The 11,852-nt window shown below is 46.2% G+C and overlaps 1 protein-coding gene across 11 annotated transcripts in view; it reads right to left on the reverse strand.

The window, feature by feature from the left end:
• The window catches only part of P4HA2 (prolyl 4-hydroxylase subunit alpha 2), a 78,558-nt gene that overhangs the window by 50,201 nt on the left and 16,505 nt on the right, over positions 1 to 11,852 (reverse strand). The window lies entirely within an intron of this gene.

Below are 11,852 nucleotides of genomic sequence, written 5' to 3' on the forward strand. Positions count from 1 at the left end.
CTACACTTGAGGGCCTGGCTCAGTGACCTACTCAGCCTCAGGACTGTCTTTGAGCTGCCCTGGCTATACTGAAGGGCAGCCAGGCCCATCTGCTCTAGAAGGGCATTCACACTGGATCACTCAGCCCGAGGACTCAGAAGCCTTCTACACCCTCATTTACCCATGTCAATAAATATTTGCTGACACCTTCTCTGTGCCCAGTCCTAGGTGCCCAGGGACATAGATACAGAGCTGAGTCTGACAAAGGCGTCTGACAGAGCTAAAGGTTTTTTTTTTGAGGGGGGCCAAGGACACAGACAGGAAACTGACAATGAATCCTAGGGGTTGAGGGAAACTGCAGAAGGGGCATCTCACCTGCTGAGTGGTCAGGTAAGGGAGTGGGGTTTGGGTCTCCCTGAGTAGTCAGCCAGGGGGAGTATTGGAGGTCTGGGGGACAGAAGGAACAAAGGCTGGGGTGGGGGTGGGGGTGAGGGAATTCCCTGGCGGTCCAGTGGTTAGGACTCTATACTCTCACTGCCGAAGGCCCGGTTCAATCCCTGGTCAGGGAACTAAGATCCCACAAGCCACGTGGTATGGCCAAAAATTAAAAAATAAAAAGGCTGGGGCAGGGGATGACTAATTCACATGGAAGCCCGTGGTGGCCAGGCAGGGCCTCATTCCACCCACTGGAAAGCTAGTATCTCCTGCTTGAAATTCACAGACCCCTACTAGCAGGGGTGGGATGGCATGGGCAGCCAGTGCCATTTTAAACTTTTGTTTAAAAACTTCTTATTAAGATATAATTAACATACAGAAAACTATACGTATCTTAATATATAGCTCAATGTGTTTCGGATATATATAAATTCATATAAGCATCACCTAGATCAAGATATAGACTATTTCTGCAACATCAAAAGGTTCCCTTGTACCCCGTGGTAGTCAATAAAATCTCCCAAAGTTGACTACTATTCTTTCTTCTTTCTCTTTTGATTATTTTTGACAGATTTTGAATTTTATAAAAGTGAACATATACACTATATACTTTTATGTCTACTTCTTAAACTCAACATTATGGTTGTGATAGCAATCCACCTTGCTGCTTTTGGTAGTACATCATTCAATTTCATTGTTGTGTGGTATTCCAGAGTTTGAATATAACACAATTTACCCATTCTATTGTAGGTGAACATCTGGATTGTTTTTAAATAAAGCAATAAAGCTTTTAAATAAAGCTGTTCTGTATATGTTTGCACATGTATATTCTTAGCATACATTCTTATTTCTTAGTGGAAATAAACATTCATTTATGTAGAATATAAACCCAGGAGTGGAACTGATAGGTCATAGGATATGCATATATTTAGCTATAGTAGTTACTTCCAACCATTTTTCTAGGTGGTTGCACAAAATTACTCTCCCAGCAGCAATGTATGAGAGTTCCCGTTGTTCCAGGCAACAATGTGGGAAATGCCCCCAGAAAAAGCCAGGGTAAGTGTGGAACTCACTACACATTATTCCCTTTCTCAAGGATCATAATCCTTCAATTCTTACCTGTATTGGTTGTTCTCCAATACCCTCAAATAGTTGTTCTTTATATTTTGTCCAATTTTCATAAATGTTTTTGGCAAGAGTATTAGTCTGATACAACCTACCACCATGGCCAGAACTGGAAGTCTTATTTAGTCCAATTCTGATGCCACATTAGAAAATATTGGAAAGGGATAGGCCCCACTGGCCCAGCTGCTTTCAGCTCCAGCTTATATTCTTAGACACCTGTGGTATCAGATCCACATTCTGAATTAGGGCTCCCTATTTTCCTTCCTCTTCCTTTCTTCTTTTAAAATTTTATTGGATTCCAAACGCGGGTGAGTAATTGGTAATAGACTTACTTCTCCACCTAAACAACTATAAAGCTATAGATAAAACATTTACAGCAACCGATTACAGGCACTGGACATCAAATAGACTCCGTCCTTGAGAGAAAGGAAACACATGAGGTGAATTCCACATTCACTAAGTTCTTTGCCTAGGGCATTTTCCAAACGACGCAGACGGAAGTGGAGCCCAAACAGAGCAATGGTCTCCCTGAGTAAAGGAAACAGAGATCAGAGATAGAGGATACTGAGGTGGCTGAACTTTGGGGGCAGGGTATTAAAGAGGAGGGAGCTGCATGGAGAAGGAGCTCTAGAAATCTGCATAGATGCACTCTTGAGGCTTTGTCTAAGTTGTACATGTGCAAGGAAAGAATCTTTGAGGCCTGATGGATAAAAGCTCTGAGTCTGTGAACTAAATGGGGATTCCAGAGTTAACACAGTGCTGAGCCCTGTTCTGATCAGAGTGGAAAGACCTTGCTGAACACCCTGAGCATTTAATTAAAATCTTAGCAAGTCCATACCTTAGGAATAGGGCTACTCTAGCCATACAAAATGCGTTAGTTTTACACCTGTTCTAACAAAGCCTCAACAGGATCAAATTAATCCTCTAGTAGATTTACTGCCTAGTGGAACAAACTCAACACTCTATAAAGAAGAGCATAGTCCAGACTCTCAACAATGTATTGTCCACAATTCCCAACATACAATCAAATATTACCAGACATATGAAGAAGCAGGAAAATATGATCTATAGCCAAGAGAAACAATAATGAATAGAAACAGATTCAGAGATAACACAGATACTGGAATTAGCAGTTAAGGACTTTAAAACACCTATTATAAATATGTTCAAGAATTTTGAGTAGTAAGAGGGACATAACAAATGAACAGATGAGCCATCTCAGCAGAGAAGTGGAAACTGTAAAAAAGAACTAAATGGAAATTCTAGAACTGAAAAATATAATATATAAAATGAAAAATTTACCAGGTGGTCTTAAGAGCAGACTGGACACTGCAGAAGAAAAGTTCAGTAAACTTGAAGTTAAGTCAATAGAGACCATCTAAATGGAAACATAGGGAAAAAAAGGACTGAAGAAATGTGAATAGAGCCTCGGTGAAGTGACCTGGAAACAATATCAAGCAGACTAGTATACATAGAACTGAAGTCCCAGAAGGAAAGGAGAGAAAGAGATTGCAGCAAAACTTCAAAAGAATAGTAACTGAAATACTAAGTTTGATTTTTAAAATTATTAACTCACCATCCTCCAAAGCTTAGGATAATAAAACCCCAGGCGGGATAAACACAAAAGAAACCACGTCCAGGCACATCATAATCAAATATCTTAAAACCAAAGAGAACATCTTAAAACAGTGAAAGAGCACAAACACGTTACATTAAGAAGAGCAATGATAAGAATGAACATTTACGAGTCATCAGAAGTAATGTAAGCCAGAAAACATGGAAACATAAGACGATATATTGCATATTAAATATGCTATTAAAAGCAACCTAGAATTCTATGTCCAGAGAAATTATCTTTAAAAAAGAAATGAGAAATAAAAATATTTTCAGGTTAAAAAAAAAAGCTGAAAGAATTCATCACCAGTGGACCTGCACTATCAGAAATGTTAAAGGAGGGGACTTCCCTGGTGGCGCAGTGGATAAGGCTCCACGTTCCCAATGTAGGGGGCCCGGGTTCGATCCCTGATCAGGGAACTAGATCCCACATGCATGCCGCAACCGGAGCCCACCTGCCGCAACTAAGACGTGGCTCAACCAAATAAATAAATAAATAAATATTAAAAAAACAAAAAGAAACGTTAAAGGAAGTTCTTAAGGCTGAGGGGAAATGATACCTGATGGAAATTTGGCTCTAAACAAGGGAACAGACTTGTAATAAGTAAATATAAAATATGTTTTCTTGTTTCCTAAATTATTTAAGAGACACCTGACTGTTTAAAGCAAGAATAAGAACTCTTCATTATGGAGTTTATGACATTTGTAGAAGTAAATGTACAACAACATAGTAAAAAGGAAGGGGGGGGGTAAATGGAAGTATATTATTGTAAGGTTTTTACATTGTCTAAGAAGCAAAATTTATCCTTTTCTTCTTTATTTTTCATTTTATTATCTTCATCTTTCTAGTTATAAATACCATACAAATTTATTTATATAAAATTAAAACACTGTAGAAATACATAACCTGGAAAATGTAAATGTCACAAAACACTATCACCAGCAATAACTCTCAATAGTTTGCAGTATATTGCTTTGACTGTTTTTATCTATATATAACAGAAAGCCATATTTAAAGTATTTATCTTGATGAAAAAGACATTATAAAATATTTATCTATAATTTCTACCAGCCCTTTTTTGTGTTTAAGTATATGAATAGTTTATAAGAACACTCAGATCAGAAAAACTGAAACATAATTTGTGAATCAGTTTGGAAGTCATTTTATAGTATGGAGAAGTATATAGTATACAGGATTATAACCATACTTTTTTGTATAGATAATAAATGACTCCAACATGTTTATCCTCTGAATTAAGATGTATCCTTTACCACATGCTATGAGCTGTCTTGTTCCATTGATATATTTGTCTTTTCCTATGCTGCACCACACTCAATTACTTCAGCTTTATCACATATTTCAATGCCTGTAGGGCAAATCTCTGGTTTTTGTCCATATTTACCCTTCCAGTTGATCTTAGAATCATCTTGCCAATTCTCCTCACCCAAATAAATTTTGATTAGAATTACTTTGAATTTATCAATTAACTAAATGTAACATACTGAGTCTTCCAGGAACATGACATATGCCTCTATTTATTTTGTTTTCTTTTCTATTTATCCTAGAGCAAAACTTATATGCCTTCCATGTGCCCTAAGTCAGTTTCTAGGTATTTCTCATGTGTCACTGTTATCGTGAATGGTAAATTGTTTACATCATATTTTTTAATTAGTTGTGACTTAATACTTTTAAAAGCTATTAAAACCTGTATACATATACGAATATACCTTATTCTGCTCCATCTGACTAGATCCCTCTACTAGTCATAGTAGTTTTTCAACTGATTCTCCTGGATTTTATGAAGGCACAACCATAATAACATCTGGCAATAATGACCCTTTTGACTCTTTCCACTACTTATTTTTTTACTTATCCATTATTTCTTTTTTTCCACCTTATCGTCCTAGTAAGGACCTCCAAAACAACACCGCACAGTAGTAGCAAAAGGGACATTATTTGGATCCTAACATTAATGGGAATTTTAGAGTCTTAAGTCCAATATTGCCTTTTGGTTTCTAGTGTATGTTATTTAAAGTGTTAACGTTTCCTTCTCTTCATGATTTTCTAACTGTTTACTGTGAACGGCTGGTGAATTTTATCAAATGCCTTATGAGATGATCACAGTGCTCCTTTTTTCTCTTTAATCTATTAATCAATGGATTTTATAATGTTAAATCAAGCTTGCAATCCTAGAAAAAAATCGCCAAGTTGATAACTATTTTATCATACTACGGAAGCCACTTTGTTATATTCACAAATTAGATGGATCTGCCATTTTCTCTGCAGGGGGCTGCCTGGGTGTTAGGATAATAAATAGATCTTAACAATAATTGTGGAAGCTCTCCATCTTGCGCTGGCTCTGGAGCACCACCGTTCTCAGAGGGAGAATGCTTGTGTTCCTTATCTGGGCCAACAATGCTTCATGCTTGAATGCCCAACGTCACAGCTCTTTGTGGTCACTTGTTTTAATGCTAGATACAGCTACCTCTCAGGGCCTGCTGGTTCCAGAGTTCTGGGCAGGGCCCATTCCAACACTGAGTGCATGTCTAGTCCGGACCTGCCATTTTCCCTTCATCTTCCCTGAGATGAGACGGTTCTTGCTTAACCCTCAGCACACAGAATGCTCATTATACATTCTCTGCGAGCAATCCTGGCTTCTTGTATGGGAGAGGCAGCCCTCTACACCCCCCAGCCCCACCTCCCCTGTTCTTTGGCAAGCCTACCTTCCTGGAAATACAATGATCTCACAGGCAGCAAACAATCTGATCCAGTGTCCTCTCAGCGGGGGCTCACATCACATATACACTCTTTCCACTGTGGGCGGGTATAAGAGATGTGGGGTGTGAGGAGCTCAGTCCCCAACACTGAGGGCTCTGCCCACTTCCCACTGCTGAGCCTGGGTCTGCACAGCTATGGACCTAGCCTTGGGAGGGAAAGTAAGTGGGAAAGGATTTTTTTGAAAATTCTTGGGAGGCAAAAAATAGCCACCCAGGACCTGAGGCTCACTCATGGGTCCTGCTCCAGTCCATTCACCCCATGGGCCTGGAGAAGCCTCAACCCAGCTTCACCCTTCCAGGCCTGTATCTGGCTCTTTCTGCTCTAATCCCTGTGGCCCCCCGCACCTGGTTTCCCACACCCTGGGGCCAGCTGGGGACTGCTGCACTCTGTGGGCACAGCTCTGCCCCACTCTCCCAGCAACCGGGGTGGTCAGGCTCACACCAGGTGGCCACAGCTGGGGTGTCCCATTGCCAGGCCCGGAGGTGAAGTCAGCCTGAACAGTCCCTGCCAGCCCGTGACTCAGCCACTAGAGGCACCACAGGCACGACTTGGCAGAGCTGCGCTCCACGGGGCAGGGTATTTCACCAAGACCAGCCAGTGCCTAAAGTTGCTGGTGCAGTAGTGCGGTGGGTGGTCCTTAGACATAGAAAGGATGCAGCTGGGAGGACAGGCTGGAAACAGGGCCATGCTTGCTGGACTCCTGAGGAAGGGTTCACGGCTTCCACCAATCTCACTGTGGTCCCCAAGACTCTTGGGTAGCCGGGGACAGAGGCCAAATCTATACCAGTAAGAAAACTACGAGGGGTAGGGGCTGTTAAGGTTCATCTCGGGGAGAAGGACTAGGAAGACTAGAATTTAAATCTCTGAAGTTATCTCCAAATGAGGCTACACATTTTTATGTGTGTTACAGACATTCAATTGTTTGATACTCAGGCTTAAAACAATGCCTGACCTATAGGAGGCTCTCAAAAATATTTGTTGAATAAATGACCAAAGCAAAAATAACATATGCCATGATTCTTAAAACACTATTTTCACATTTTTTCCATTTTTATTTCACTGAGAGCTTAGAAATATGCAAGTGGCCAGGACCACTTCTGCTCTCCCTGAGTGGCCTGGGTGTCAGCTCTAATGGTCAGGAAGAGGAGGAAAGTCCTCAGCCAGGAGAACAGAGTATCCTGGCCAGGTCACTGCCAAATGTGAGTGTCTGTGGATGTGTGGACTGGGGTAGAGCTAAGCTGTGCCAGGAGTCCAGGCCCAGGGAACAAGTCCCAAGTTGACAGACAAATAGAGGTGTGTGTCTCAGGAGCCCCAATGATTAGATTCCTGGGCTGCTTCCCATGCTTGTTTCCTCTCTGTCATGCCTGCACCTTTGGTAGAGCCTTACCTGCACCTGACAGCCATGTCTCTCCTCCTGAGCTGCAGAGGGAATAGTCCTGCTTATGCTAGAGCATGGTGATGATCGGGCCAGGGCCAACAGCGTCCAGGGAGCAAAATGAACAGTCCAGTTGCTCCCTGATCCCTCTGCTGTTCTGCCTGGAGAAGCTGATTTGTAAAAGGAGGTACTTTCTCTGCACAGGGACCAGTGTGGCTGGCTGATAGAAGCCTTCAACTCTCAGGGGAAGCTGGAAATTTGAGAACACCTGCACTGGACTTCTATTTTGGGGCTACAGGTAGAACTGAGGCATTTGGTATTAGGAGAGGCTGGGTGATCTAGGGCAGGCTGCCTGCACCCTCTGGTCTGAATGAGAAGTAGGAGGGAGGGTAAGATGGGGGGTGTCCTTGAGGCAGGGGCTGAGACTATGGTGGCTTTGTAAGCTGCTTTCCTGAGGCCCCAGTAGCACAGCACTCAATTACATGGGCCTCACCGCCACCTCCCACAGCCTGTTCTGTCACCTCCCTGCCTGGGCTGGGCTGAGCTGCCCCTGGCTCTCCCACCTGTCTGCTGCTTCCCTCCACTCTTCCCAACACCCTCCACTCCCAGGCCTCAGGGCCAGGGCCTCCCTGGGCCCAGCTGGGTAAACCTGCCCCGCCCTGCTGCGTGGCAGTCCCTTTGTTGGGTCCCAGAGCAGATGGGTTTTCTCTGTAAAAACAGAGACAAAGCAGGTCTGACAGGGGTGCTATTGGGGATTGCAAGTATGACTGAGACACGTCTAGTCCCTGGTGCAAGGGGCATGGCAATGTCACCAATGCAGCGTCTAAACCCATGATCAACTGCTTAGAAGCTATGTGAGCTTGGGTTGGACGCTCACCCTTTCCAAGGCTCGGTTTCCTGATGAGAATTGGTTCTGCTTTCGTGTCCGCCCTGGAATCTGGCTCTGGGCCAGTAACTAGGCTCCAATTGTTAGAATTGGCTTTCTCCCTGTTTGGACCTTCAGAGACTGGTTCTCTCTAGAGCCTCTAGCCTCTCAGCCCCCAGAGGAGGTGCAGCAGAGTGGGGAGTCCCCACCACACCTCCAAGTCTAGCGAATCAGGTCTAGGCTAGACACACAGCAGGCACTCAATAAGAGTTTGTTGAGGGATCGAATGGCACAAAACTAGAGCTGGGAAACTCCCTTTGTCACAGGCATGCCCTCCTCTGTGTTCTGCTGCACCAAACGCAGCTCAAAGGCCAGCTTTGTTGCCTCCTTGACTAGCCTTGTCATCCCAGGATATGTGGGGCATCAGATCCTCAGCCAGCCCAAAAGCTACACCACCCCAGACCTTCCTTTTGGATGTCGCCTGGTGCCCATGCCCCTGGCTGCCTTCACCCCTTTCAGAGCCCCTCAAACCTTGCCTAGGCCTGCCTTGCTCCCTACCACTGTGGCGCCAAGCCCTGGCCCTGCAGAAGGCCCACGTAGCCCCTTCCCATCCAGCCCTGCCACAGACTGCTGTCCTCTCCACCCTACAGACTCACAGGTTCCTAGCCTTGACCAGCAGGCCTCTTGGAGAGCAGACCCCAAGGAGGCCAGAGGCCATGGGACCTGGGAGTCGGGCCACATTAGGCCACATTAGACCACACTGAAATGAGGGCTTCTCAGGTTCTTCTTTGGCTACCCTCTGAGCCCTGGAGTGGCCAGTACTGGGGAGTGGGCATCCCATGAAGAGGAAATGCCCCATCAAGATTCAGATCCCCTTGGAATCCAAGCTATTGACTGAAGGGAGAGAACTCGGCCTTGAAGGAAGGATGTATTGGCCTGAATGGAGCAGATTCTACCCAGAGACCTGTGGTCACGGGGCCAGGACAGGGCAGGTTAGGGTCTGAGCTCTCTGGGCAGCCCCTGGCACCTCACAGGAAGGTATCCTAAAGGGCTGCTCCATCAGCTTCACTACACACTCCACCCAGGGCTGCTTCCAACTCTGCATGGTCCCCAGGGTGGGCCTCAACCTCAGCCTGAGGTTGTTCTTGTTCTGGCCCTTCCCTCCTGCTCACCCTGGGCTCAGTCCCAAAGGCATCTTCCAAGGGCATCTGCTCCTGCTGGAGCCTGCCAGTCCATTGGGGAAAAAGCATTGTAGTTTCTCCTGACCTTGGACAGACCTGGCCACACACAGCAGACCTAGGCATAGTGCCCTGAGCTACTTGGGGCTCCCTTGAAAGACAGGGCCACTGAGTGTGCCTCCAAGACAGCAGGAGCAGAAGTCTTCCCCCTCCTGGGCCCCCTCATGCCCTCCCTGCCTCTCTCTGGGCTGTGGCCTGGGGGTGAGCTGTGATAATAATTCCCATAACGGTAATAATATTGTTACTAACAAATGTTTTTGAACACCCTCTGTGTGCCAGGCTCTCTGTGGGTGCTGGGGAAACGTAAATAAATAAGATAGACACAGTCCTTGTCCCCATGGATGCCCCTACCACAGCGCTGGGCAGGAATAGGCCATGGCATATGGAAAGCACCCAATACGTTTGTGTTGAATGAATAAAGAATGCATGAAATGAGCAGTCTGGTTATACTCAGCAGCACAGATGCCTGGTGGGGTGTGCAGTGAACAAGTGAAGGCCACTAGGGCAGAGGTGAGGTGTGACTCAGCCACCACCATCCCCACCTTGGAGAAGGCTCCCAGACCCTGTAAATTGTCCCATGACCTGGTGCTCCAGCATGATAGAGATTCAGCAATACAGCAATCCCCCAGGAACAAGGGCATTAAGTGTGAAAAGGAAATTCTGAGAGTTTCCTGGAGGGAGTATTGGGGATACATTTGTAGCAGCTTGTCTAACCTGCTGTCCAAGATGCAGGGTATCTCAGGAATGAGCCTACAGTGTGGCCCCTAAGAAGGGCTGCTTCCAGTCTTCAGGAGCATAGCCTTGTCCAGGCCTGTGTCCTGTGGGAGGGTGCTGTCAGAAGTGGGTCTCTGATGTCCTCTCAAGAGGACCACACCTTGCCATCAAGGACCCACTGTGGGGGATGACTGGCATGGACCCTGAAACTACCCCAGAAACTGCTCAGTGAAATGGGGAAAGTTTATTCGCCTGATTCTAGAAGAGCCACTCCCCACCACACCCCTGTCTTCAACCCTCTGCGAGAAGCCTTCAGAGATGGATTACACAGCCCAGATGCTGAAGGGCTAGGAAAGTCATACTCGGGAGGACCACTTCTGCAAGGGGGTGATACGCTCCCCCACAAATGGAAGTAAACAGGAAGGTAATGAAGGGACTTCATGACGGTGGGTGGTGGGGTTGGCAGTCCCTGTGGGTGTGTAAGTTGGGAGAAGGAAGCAACGTCTAAGGAAGAGTTTCAGGAATCCACTATGGGATGCCTTGGGCAGGAACTTCCACAGACTCCTGAGGTCCCCCTCCCCACAGCAAAGCTCTGCACCATTTTCATTCACCATGGCTCTTGGAGTCCCGATGAGGTTTCTGACCACCCAGCCATGCTGTGCACTTAATCCTCAGACAGTCAGTGATAGTGATAGTTGCCCCCAATCTTCACATCATTCAATGGGGTCCAAGTCCTGGGGAGCCTCTGGCCTAAGGGTTCCCAAGAGACCATCCAGCAGCCAACTCTCTTACTGGCCCTTCCACTCGGTCCCCGTTGAGCCTAAGTCTGTACAGAGCTGAGCAGAAACCTTCTCCCTCACAGTATTGAGAGCCCAATGGCTGGCACTCCCTGGATATGTACACATACACACACACACACCCCCATATACATCCTCCTACACACACACCACTGCCACACACACCACTCATGATTCTCTGCCAGCTGAACAGACAGCAGCACCCCGTCTCCCAGAGAGGCATCCATATTCCACCCTGAAGGGCACCGCACTTCCTTGGACTACCCTAAGTTTGTGCCTCTCAAGCATCCTCCTTCTTGAGATGTTACAGATTCCACAGACACATCTTACCCCATAACCTGTTAGCATCCCAAGGGCAGCATCCATAACAGAACTTGAACAAGAGGGCACACAGGGTTATCAAGAATGGCTAAATTAGGGGCCCCTCAGGGTCTGGAACGACAGATAGTGCCGCCCTGATGTAGCCAGACCAAAGTGTCCAGGAGGGTCTGAGAGTGGTAAGTGGGGCCCTGGCTAGGCCATGGCACCTGCAAAGGCTGTTCCTGGAGGACAATGGTTGAGAGTGGAGAGAAGACTAGGGAGGGTCCCAAGAGAAGGGCTGCCCCAAATTCCACTCCCCTCAGTACTTCACACACCTCCAACGTGGCACAGCCAAGACCCCAGCTACCCTAGCTGCTCCTTTTCTAGGTAGCCTGGGGAAACAAAGCTCCTTGCAAGGGAGGAAGGAAAGGGGTCATGTACGCAGGGATAAGGCCTGGAAGGACAGGGCAGCTGGAGAAGGCCTGAGTGTCCTGGGGAAGCAATGACACCTGGAAGGACAAGACAGGGCACCTTGCTTCTAAACTCAAGTCAGCGGTCACCTCTTTCAGAGAGCCTTCCTGACCTCTCCAAATGAGGTTGGGTACTTTTTTGTTCCTGCTCCCATACTTGG

This window comes from Delphinapterus leucas, chromosome 3 (assembly GCF_059928025.1).
Source record: "Delphinapterus leucas isolate spDelLeu-1000000601 "Yukka" chromosome 3, BTC_Dleu_Yukka2, whole genome shotgun sequence".
In the NCBI taxonomy this organism is placed as follows: Eukaryota; Metazoa; Chordata; class Mammalia; order Artiodactyla; family Monodontidae; genus Delphinapterus; species Delphinapterus leucas.